We start from the raw sequence: 12,394 nt of genomic DNA on the forward strand, positions 1-12,394 counted from the left end.
CTTTAAATAAAAGCTTACTAAATAATAAGTATAAGAAGAAGATCCCTAAAGAACTTAAACTCTTTACTAACGTTTTTAATAAAGAAAATATAAAAAAGATCCCTAAACTAAAAGGAGTAGTATATTATATTAAGTTAAAACTTAGTAAAAAGCCTCTATATAAGCCTATATACCTTATATTAATAAAGTAGCTATAAACCCTTACTAAATATATTTAGGAAATAGAGGTAGCTAGATATATCTACTACTTAACTAACTCTACTAAAATACTAATCCTATTTATACTTAAAAAGGATAATAGCTTATAGTTATATATAGATTATAGAAAGTTAAATAAAATTATAGTAAAAAACTACTACTCTCTATTACTAATTAGTAAGCTTTTAGATAAGCTTATTAATATAAAGTTTATTTTTAAAATTAATTTAAGTAAAGTATATTATAGAATTATAATTAATAAAATAGATAGATAGAAAACTATATTTAAGACCTAATATAAGTATTTTAAGTATATAGTAATACTATTTAAGCTTACTAACGCTCTAGTAACCTTTTAGGTATATATTTACTAAATACTTACTAACTTTCTAGATACTTACTATATTATATACCTAGATAATATTTTAATCTATTTAAATACTAAAGAGTAGTATATAAAAGATCTTTATATAGTTTTATATCACTTAAAAGCTATTAAGCTATTTATAAAACTAAAAAAGTATAACTTTTACTAAATAAAAGTAGATTTCCTTAAGTTTTATATTACTTAAAATAGTATTAAAATAAACCTAAATAAAGTCTAAGTAATTATTAAATAGCTAATACTAAAATCCTTTAAAGATATCTAAGTTTTCTTTAGCTTTTATAATTTCTACTATAAATTTATTACTAAATACTTTTATATTATAGTTTCTATAAATAGTATACTAAAAAGAAGTTAAAATAATATAAAGTTAGGAACTTTTATTTAAATAGGGGAGATATAGACTATATTTAAGATACTTTAGAGAGCGTTTACTAAAGCTTTAATATTAAGATATTATAATTTAGCGCTAAAAACTAAAGTTAAGATTAATATATTTACTTAAGTAGTATTTAATATACTTTTATAGAAGTATAATACTATTTAGTACTTAATAGCTTTCTAGTTAAAAAAGCTTTTAGATATAGAAAGATATTAAGCTATAAAGTAATAAAAGCTTCTCATTATTATAAAAAGCTTAGATTATTAAACATAATACCTCTAAGAGCTCCCTAAGAAATTCTTAGTACTTATAAACTATATAGTACTAAAAGGAGTACTTATTACACTTATACATAATATTTATAGAAGGCTTATATAATAGGTTTACTATTTATTAGTATTTAATTTTAAAATCTAATATAGATTAAAAGTTACTAATCTAATAAATAGACTATTATAATACTTTAACTATATAGTAGAAGACTTTAAAGTAGATAATATAATCCCTACTTTTAAAAAGAAACTAAGACTTATTAGCTAGCTATTAGTAATAACTTACTAATATATCGCTAAGCTTAAAGGAACTATAGCTACTATAAGAACTTATATCTAAGCTATTTAGTAAAGTATATAAGAACCTTACTAGAAAGTTAGCTTTAAAGTTAAAGGATCCTCACTTTTAAGTTAGTACTACTTTATAAAAAGTATTAATAATTTATTATATTAAAATATATATATTAATACTATTACTTACTTAAAATTATATATAGATATTATACTAATTACTTTATAAAAAGATAGTAATATACTAGAGGATTTAGGGGGAGCTAAAGTTATTATATTAGAGTAATATATCCTATATACTATAATAAGGGAGCTTATTTAGGATAAAATAGTATATATATTATAACTAAATATAAATCTTAAATAGATAGTTAGAGGACTATAAGCTAAAAACTACTTCTATAGAGAACTTATATTTAAGGTTTACTAAGATACTAAGGAATACTAAAGGTATTAACTTAATAAGAATAATATTTTTTAGTTTAGAAGAAGACTTATTATCTTAGAAGAGGGATCTTTCTACTATAAAATCCTAAAAAACTACTATAATATACTTAGATTAAGGTATATAGAGGTAAATAAGATAGTAGAGCTAATTCTATAAAAATTTTATTAACTATACTTAATAGAGGATATATAGTAATATATCGCTAAGTGTTTATACTACTAAGGAGTATATATACTATAGTATAAACTATATAAACTATTATAAATATTAAAACTACTAATATACTTATTCTAATAGATTTCTTTAAACTTCTTAACTAGCTTATTAAGAAGTTACTAAGATAATAGGAGTATATATAATATAATCTTAGTAGTTATTTATTAAATAATTAAAGTAGCTTACTTTTTAGTAACTATAAAGTAACTAAACGCTATAAGCTTAATAAGGATCTTATATTAAGAGATTAAATGCTATTATAGTATACCTAAAGCTATTATTAGTAATTAAGATAAGTTAATTATTAGCTAGTTTTAATAAGACTAAACTAAAGCTTAAGATATAAAAAGGTATATCTCTACTATATAATATCTATAGATAAATAAGTAGACTAAAAGAATATATTAAACCTTAATAGTATATCTCTCTAAGTTTAGCAAAAGCTTATATAACTAATAAGTAATATAGCTAATTAAAGCTAAATTCTTATATAATAATAATAAATATACTACTATTAGTATATCTCTATTTAAAGCCTTTATAGGTTACTACCTTTAGATAATTAACTACTACTTATTAAGTATAGAAGTTAAAACCTAAAAGGTTAATAAAAAGCTTAAAAAGCTAATAGAAGTTTACTAAAAAATAGCTAAGAATTAATAATATATAATAGAGGTTTAAGCTAAGAATATAAATACTAAAAAGAAAGTATAATTATATAATATTAGAGATATTATAAAGCTCTTAATAAAGAACTTCTACTTCATAAAAAGCTAGTAAAAACTCACCTTATAATTTATTCTTATACTAATTATAAAGGTTATAAGCCTTAATACCTATAGAGTATAGCTTCTAGAAAAATATAATAAGGTATATAATATCTTCTTAGTTGCTTTACTAAAGCTATAATATAGCTAAAAGCTTACTAAAAGATAGCTTTTAAACCTAAAAAAAGACCTTAAAAAATAAGAAGTTAAAAATATTATATTATAGAGGGAAGTACTAATAAACCCCCTATATTTAGTTAAATAGAAAAGCTAGCTAGTAGAATATAATACTTAAAAGCTTAAAGAGCACTTAGTAAACACTTTATAAATCCTTATAAGATTTAAGAAGTAATAATATAAGTTATATTATAAATAAGATAATAAGTAGTATAGAGAAATAAAAAAAGTTAATTAATTATAAAAAGATTCTAAAAAAAAAAAACTACTTCTTAAAAATAATATATAAACTTAGAGGTATCTAACTAAGAACTCTAAAGAAAAGCTATTATATACTTACTAAAAATCTACTAAAAACTACTAAGAATTATCCTCTAAATTACTTAACTCCTTACTAATATTATTATTATTAGAACTAATATCTATATTATTCCTATTATTACTACTCTTACCCTCTAATAACTTATCCTTATCCTTAAAGCTAATAAGATTCTTATAAACACTTATAAAAGAAATACTAATATCTTTATAAATATTAAGTTAGGGAGTAGGGCTAAAACTAATATATTTAAGGATTATAACTAAGGTGCACTTATAAGAATTATAAAGTATTTAAGAAGCTTAAACTTTAGAAGGATCCTAAGTAAGTAAGCTAAATATATAAAGGTTATTACTTAAGAGATATTTCTCTAAAACCTTATTAAGCTTATTAAGAAACTAAGCTTAATTAAAGATATAGCTTTTATTATAGAAGTATTAAGGTAAAGCGTTCTTAAGCTAAAAATAAATCTACTTAATAAGGTTTTTATCTTTCTTTTAGTAAGTATTTTATAAAAAAACTATTAGCTACTAAAGAAAGAATATAATTTAAGGGATTATATACTTTAAGCTAAATTTTAAGATATACTTAAGCGTAATTAGTAATAGTTTCCTTAATATTTATCTATAGTAGTTAGTTATTATACTACTTTAAATTAAGTTAAAGCTTAGTAGGGTTTACTAACTACTTATAGAGCGCTAAGAGAAGTACTTAACTATTAGTAATTATAGTATATATAGTAAATCTTATATTAATAATATTTATTAGCCTTAATTTAAGTAGTATAGTACTTCACTTAGTTCTAAAAGATTTAAGTGCTATTAATAAAGTAGTTAGAGATCTAGTTATACTAATAGTTAGTTTAATACTTTAGTAAAAGGTTATTAAACACTTACTTTATAACACTTAACACTATATAAATAATATATCTAATAAGTAATATTACTTATATTAGTATAAATATATATTACTTTAGTAGTTTAGTATAGCTATAAAGTATAAAAGATATAAAACTTATTACTACTTAATTAGTTATACTAATAAATACTACTATTCTTTACTAAGTTATTAAGCTTATATAGTAATAAAATATAAATAATTAGAGTCTTAATATTTATAATATTAAATATAAAAGTAGTACTAAAAAAAGAAAACTTTATAAAAACTTAATAAAGGCTTATAAAATATAAAAGCTATTATATTATAATATAATATAATAAAGAGGAAGAAAACTAACTTTAAGTAGGAAAAAAAGTACTACTTTATAGATAGATATAAGGTATTATTAAGTAGTTAGGAAAGTAGTTATAACTTTAAATAATAAAAATAGTAGTTATTTACTATAATAAGTACTACTAAAAGTAAGAAAGTAAGTATAATAAATTAATAATAATAGTTACTATTTAATATTCTAAATAGCTTTATAATATATTTATTTTAAAAAGAGGATAAATAAAATAAAAAATAAAGTTATTATAAGGCTATTATTTAGAGAGAGCTTACTAAGTAAAAAACAAAATATCTATAAATAAAGAGTATAAAACCTACTAAAAATAATTTCTTTCTTTAAAAGATAAGAGGGATCTTTAAAAGAAACCTAAGTAATAGATAATATAACTTTAAAACTAGGATTATAAGACCTATAGAGATAATAATAATATTAAAGGATAATAGAACTTTAGTAAATATATAGTAAATAACTACTATATAAATAGTAAAGATAACTTATAATAATAATAGTAACTATAAAGCCCTTATAGATAATAGGGGTTTTTACTTATTATTAGTTTTATTCTATAGTAAGGACTACTATAATTAGAAGGGGGATAATTATAAAGGTCTAGCTACTTAAACTAAAAGGACTTAGTAATAATTTAGCTAAATTAAGTTAAAAAGATAGAGAACTTTATAGAGATAGGGTATAAAACCCTCTATAACGAGGACTTAGTAAGTACTTACTAAAAGGTTAGAAAAGAAGATCTTAGAAGAAGTAAGTAAAAGTAGTATAGTAATACTATACCTACTTTTTAGGTACTTCTTCTATTAGTTTAACCTAACTATAGCTTATAGCCCCTAAATACCTTTATATAATAATACTTTCTAGGTATTTATTATAAATCTAAATAAGTAAGTAAGTAAGGATTATCTTATTAAGCTTTATTTCTAACTAAATATATATTTATATTATATTATAAAGCTAGAGGATCTTATTAGAAAGTAGTAACTATAATATAATAATAAGGATAAAGTGTTAGCTTATATACTATATTATTAATAACTATATTAAGATTACTTCTTTATTATTATTAGTATATCCTTAGATAATAAGGTAGGACTTCTTATAAAGCTTATTAGTATTCTTACCTTTAATCTTATTAACTATTTATAATTAGAAGATATAGATATTTATATACTTAATAAGGTTATATATAACTATCTTAAAAACACTTTAATTAATAAGTCTCTTAACTTTAGCTTTATTAAATTACTTAAAAAGGTAGCTAAATATATTAATCTTACTTACTTTATAGAGCTATATAGCTAAGTTAAGGTTAATATATTCCTTATTAGTTAAGAAGGCTTTATTAATAATAAAGAATATAGTTATAGCGTTAATATTATTAACCTTTAATATAAAGTTAACGCTAAAAGTAGGGTTAATATTAACTACCTTTACTATAAGTATCTATCTTTATAAGCTCTAGTATAGCTTACTTAGGGGTAGTCTTAAGCGTTCTTCTCCTTTATAAAGCTAGCTATATTAATATAAAAGTAGTAATAGTAGCGCTAATAATCCTTCTTAGTCTTTTTTTTACTAGTATTACTAATACCTTAGAGGTATTTAGTAGAAAGTTAATATTAATAGTATCTTTATCTAAGTTATTATAAAAAGGCTTAATATAGGTTAATTAAAATACTTTTAGCTTATAAAGTAGGTTTAATATATAGTTCTCCTTATTAATAGAGAAAAGCTTATATAAACTAGCCTATCTTTTATTCTTACGCTATATAAGAATATCTAATTATAGTAAGAGGGTAAGTATTAATAATATATTTAAGCTATTATAGAAAGTAAGAGTATTAGAAACTTAGCACTTAGTATATATATAATAAAGTTTATTAGTAGCTTTTTATATAGCTTCTTAATACTTAGTAATACTTAGAGATAATACTAAATCCTTAGTTACTTAAGGGTAAATACTAAAAATAAATAAAGTTAGGATTAAACTATTAAACTTAATAATATTATTAATAGTCTTAATAGTTATCTATAAAGCTTATTTATAAGGGATAGAAAGGTCTTTAGTATAAATAATATTATAAATATAGTATAAAGTAGTATAATAACATTTAACCTTATTAATACTATAGTAAGCTTTAATAAGAACTTCTTTAATAGTAATTACTAAGGTATAAGCAGTATACTTAAATTTATAGCTATAAAAGTTAGTATTAATGTTTATAGTAATAAAATCTAGAGAGCTTTAGTATATATTAATCTAATATATATATAGAGCCTCTTAAGTATATTAAGCTAATAGATCTTTAAAAAAATAAGCTATATTAAAGCTAGTAGCATTATTAATAATATAAAGTATTAGTCTATTACTATTAAGATATATAATATTTATAAAGATCTTATAATTAAACTTATAGTTATTATAAAAAGTAAATCTAAACCTTTTAAGTTAACTAATATAAAGTTAATAATACTAATAGACTTTAGTTAGATAGATAAAAAAGCTTTTATTAACTTTATGCTTAGTCTTAATAAGGATATATTAAAGTTTAGTAACTAATAAGTAGCTAAAATAATAATAAAGTTATTAAAGTTTAACTTTATTAAGGTAGTAGTAAGTAATTAACTATTCTTATTAGAAAAATATCTAGAGATACCTTTATTTATAGATAACTAGAACTTTAAGGTTTTTCTACTTTATAATATTATTAAGGTTATTAAATATAACTTCTATCTTATCTATATCGTAAAAATAGTATAAGAAAAGTATATTTATTAGTATAATATAGAAAATAATAAGACTAAATAGTATAAGGATTTTAATAGATCTTAGTAAGTAAATAAGGTTATTAAAGTTAAATCTAATAATAGCTACTCTTATAATATTAACTTTAAGGTTTAATATTAATTATTAAAGTATAAAGACCTAAAGTTAGCTTATTATTAAATATTTAGAGGTATTAATATTAAGTAGGATACTTTAAAAGATTATTAACTTATATTTTCCCTTAAGAGAAAACTATAAAGTATATTCTTTAAGCTTAACTATAGTATATTAATCTTATTTAGTAATAATATAAAAAGTAATATTATTACCTAATATATTAGTAACTTTAAAGCTATTAAAAGTAATATTAATAAAATAAAGAGTGAGAAATTATTAATTTTTATTATTTAAGCTATTTAACTTATACTAGCTATCTTTAGTATTAAAGTTATTAATATTAAGAGTGCTAAAATAGTTTAATATATCCTTATTATAGCTATTAATAAGAAGGTTATTAATACTTTTAACGCCTTTATATTATATTAGAAAGTAATTAAAAGTAGGGGTAGAGGTATCCTTATTAATATATATTTACTTAAAGTAGTTAAAAGCTTTATAATAATCTTTAGTAGGATACTTTATTAATTAGTAGCTTATTTTACTATAAATATAGTACTTTTTCTTAGATTTAAGAAGTATAAGTTAAAAGTAATATTAACTATAAAGTATATATAGATAATAGCTAAATTAAGAGCTATAGCTATAGCTATTATATTAGTAATTAGTTTAATATTAATTATTAATAAGAGTAAGGTTTATTATAAAGTATTTATAAGCTTAGTTTTATATTATAATATTAATAGATAATTAAAGCTAGTTAGTAATACTTTTATAGTCTTTAGTAGGGCTTATAAGAGTATAGTTATATTTAGGTATACTTTAGTAAGTATTAAGGACTTAGTTATAGAAAGTATTATTAGAATAGTAGATAATAGAGAAAATATATTAAATAGTAATAAGCTTATTAAAAACTATCTTAAGGTACTCTATCTTAGTTTTATTAGAGTTCTTAAAGATTATATAATTAAAAGTAATATTATATTATTTAGAGAGATATACTTAATAAAACTCTTTAGTTTTAAAATAAGCTTTAACTTTAGTAATTAATCTAATAAAGTTAATAGGTATATTATTACTATAAAGCTTATTATAATAATAATTAAGTACTTTACCTTTAAGTATAATAGAGAAAATATTTAAAGTTTAAAACTAATTAATACTAGTTTTAATATAAAAATCCTTAAAGATTAAAAGCTTAAAGTTAAGGATATTATATTTATTACTTCTAAATTATATACTATTATTATATAACTTTATAAGATCTATAAGTTAATAAAAAGATAGCTAATTAAGTATAGTGAGGTTAAGTATACTACTTTTATTAAAGTTAATATTAAAACTTCTTAGATAAGTAAAAGTAGTTAACTAATAAGTTCTAATAGAGCTTAATTTATATTAGATTAGTTTAAAAAATAGAGCTATATATAAAGAAGTATAGCTAAAAGACGCTAATAGCTCTAGCTTAATACTCTTAATATTATTAAAGAAGTTAATATCCTTAATAGCTTTTTTAAGAGAAAGAAACTTAGCTATTTTATTATTAATATCCTTATTAGACTAATAATAAAAGTCTTAATAAAGAGTAGTATAGATATTAAAAGTAATAAATTTACTATTTTATATAATATAAACCTTATTAGTAATAAAGAAATCCCTAAATTCCTTTATAATAGCCTTATTATAGTAGTTAAAAGTAGATTTTAGTATATCTTTAAAATTAATAAAAGCTTAACTTTAGAGGGTAGAACTAATAAAACTATTAAATTAATAATACTCTATATTAAATAAGAAGTATAAAACTACTTAACTTTAAGTAGTAATATCTAATTTTATATTAATATTACTAAACTTACTTTAAATACTATAGTTAATTATATTATAAACTTTAATAAGGATAAGGATAAAGTAGTTATTAGCTAAAAGTACTAAAAAAGCTAAGAGAGCTAGAAAGTTATTTAGAAGGTTTCCTAGAGAAGCTATAGTAGATAATTTAGATATAATTAAAAAAGCTTAATAATAATTATTTAAGAAGTTATATAAGTTATTAAAGGTATAGAGAAGTAAGTATTAATATTCCTAATAGAGTAAGGTATTAAGTTAAATTATAAATAAGGATTATTATACTATAGTTATAAAGAGCTTATTAAGCATTATAGTAGCTAAAACTTATTTATCTAATAAATAATTTACTACTTTATTACTCTTATTTAACTTAATATAACTTAATAATAATTAAAAATAGAGGTATAAAGGTTAAAAAGGATCTCTATAATAAACTAAAAGTTAGTTAACTATATAAAAAAGAGTACTAAAAGTAAATATTAATAAAAGAGTAAGTAGGTTTAATAAGTAATATTATTAATAAAGTAGTAAAGTCCTAAAGATAAAGAGATAGTATAATAGTATTATAAAAAAAACAAAAAAGCTATATAATAGTATTATAAAAAGAATATAAGTTATTAAAAGTAGAAAATAGTGAAAAATTCTCTTATAACTAATAGTTAGTAGTTAGTATTTAATAGTTAAATAATAAGAAAATCTTATAGTAAGGTATACTATACACTATATATATAAGTAGTTATTATTAAATAAGCTTAAAGTAGCTATTTACTATTAATATTAACTTAGTAAAGAAGAAAGTAATTAAAAGCTATTAAAAGTAAGATAATCTCTTATTTACTTATATAGTATAAAAACTCTACTTATAAGAAAGTAAGAAGTTAAGTAAAGTAGTTAAGAGTAAAGTAAGTAGTTAACTTTACTATTAATTATAAGTTAATAAGTTAATATTAATATTAAAAGTTAAGTATATAATAAATACTTTTTAAGTAAGAAGTAAGAGTAGTTACTAAGAACGTTCTAAGTAAAATAAACTATCTCTTAGGTTATATTATAACTACTTCTATTAAATATAAGATTAGAGGCTATAAAAGCTATTATTATAATCTTATTATTATTAATACTATAGGGAGATATTACTTAATCTTATTAATACTAATAATATTAGTATTAATATACTTTTCTTAGAGATTAGAAGAGAGTAAGTTTAAAGTAGCTTAAGTAAAATAAGCTATCTTTTTAAAATTATAACTACTTTAGTAGTATAAGTTAATTAATTAAGTATTTCTAAGTAGAATAGATCTAAATAAATATTAATAAGATTACTTCTTCTAAAGTTTTACTAATTTATAATTAATTAATATATTATATAGTAGTAATTATAAAGTTAACTACTAATTAGTATTAGTCTTATAGGACTAGCTAGCTAATAAGGTACTATAGGTAGTAAATATTATATTATATTAACTATATTAATAGTAATATAGATAAGGTTAACTGTATTAGAGGTAGTAGCTATAATTATAGTGTTAATTATAGAGGCTAGCGCCTTATATAATTGCTGATTATATAAGGCGCGCCTAGCTTAATTAATGCTGTAATAGGCTGGTGTTACTAATAATTAGATCACTTATTAATACTTTAAGTTAGATTAGCATAAGCTTTAGTTTTAAATTATAAACCTACTTTTAGTATTAGATTATACTTAATATCTATAAGCTAAATTAAATTAATATCTATAGTAATATTAGTTATTTTTTATTATTAATTAATAAGATCTTTCTATCTAAGTAGTATTTATATCTAAAGATTAAAACTTAAGCTATACTTATTATTATTTATAATATTAGTAATAATTAATATTATATAGATTAATATATTATTATTAATCTTAACTTTAAAAGTACTATATTTCTCTAAAGTAACTTTATAATTATAACCTTTACTTATAAAGTATTTATTATTAATAACTTATAAGCTAACATTCTACTTAATATAGATTATTTAGGACTAAAGAAGTTTAATATCCTAAATTCTATTAGTTATACTATTATTATATCTTATAAGGTTAAGATCTTAATAGCTATATTATATAATAGTACCTATTATAATATAAAGGTTATAGTATTATATTATATAATAATCTCTACTAGATTATATAATAAGATCTAGATATACTATTATATTAATAATAACTCTTAAGATCTATTATTTAAGCTAGTTAAGAACCTTAATATTAGTACTTTTATACTCCTTATAAATATAATTATAACTAAGATTATAGTTTATAATAATTATAACCTCTCCTAATATATCCCTAAAAGTACTTTACTTAGCTACTTTATTTTAATTAATCCTTTAGCTTAAGCTTACTTAGTTAATACTAATAAGAATAGTGAAGTATTAAAACTTATAATCTAATTACTTAATAATTATAATGAGAAGTATCTAATTAAGTAATATAAAATAATAAATATATACCTTATTAGTATTTATATTTATAATAGTAGTAATCTTAATAATACCTAATAAATTATAGAATTACTTATAGAGTTTAAAGATATCTTTTATAATATAGGTTTTACTAATATCCTTAAAGAGGAGTAACTTTAAGTATACTTTAAGTCTAATTAGTAATAAAATCTCCTAAAGAAATATAAAGTTTATTTTATTAGTCTTAATAAATATAAAATTATCTATAAAACTATTAGTAAACTTATAGATAGTAATAAGGTGTTTTATATTAAAACCTAAGTCCCCTTTATATTCTTAGTTTTTATTATTTAGTGAGAATAAGTTATAGATTAAATTAAGAAGTTATATAAGGATAGTAAGATTGAGGAAACTACTATAATATATCTTAATAGTATACTTAAGCTTAATAATAAGCTTAGTTATAAAAGCAGAATAATTATTAATATTTATACCTTAAATAAGATTATTCTTTTTAATACCTACTTAATAAAGTCTTAA

Source organism: Colletotrichum siamense (assembly GCF_013390195.1).
Source record: "Colletotrichum siamense strain Cg363 chromosome Unknown KSG_Cg363_contig06, whole genome shotgun sequence".
NCBI classification, from domain to species: domain Eukaryota; kingdom Fungi; phylum Ascomycota; class Sordariomycetes; order Glomerellales; family Glomerellaceae; genus Colletotrichum; species Colletotrichum siamense.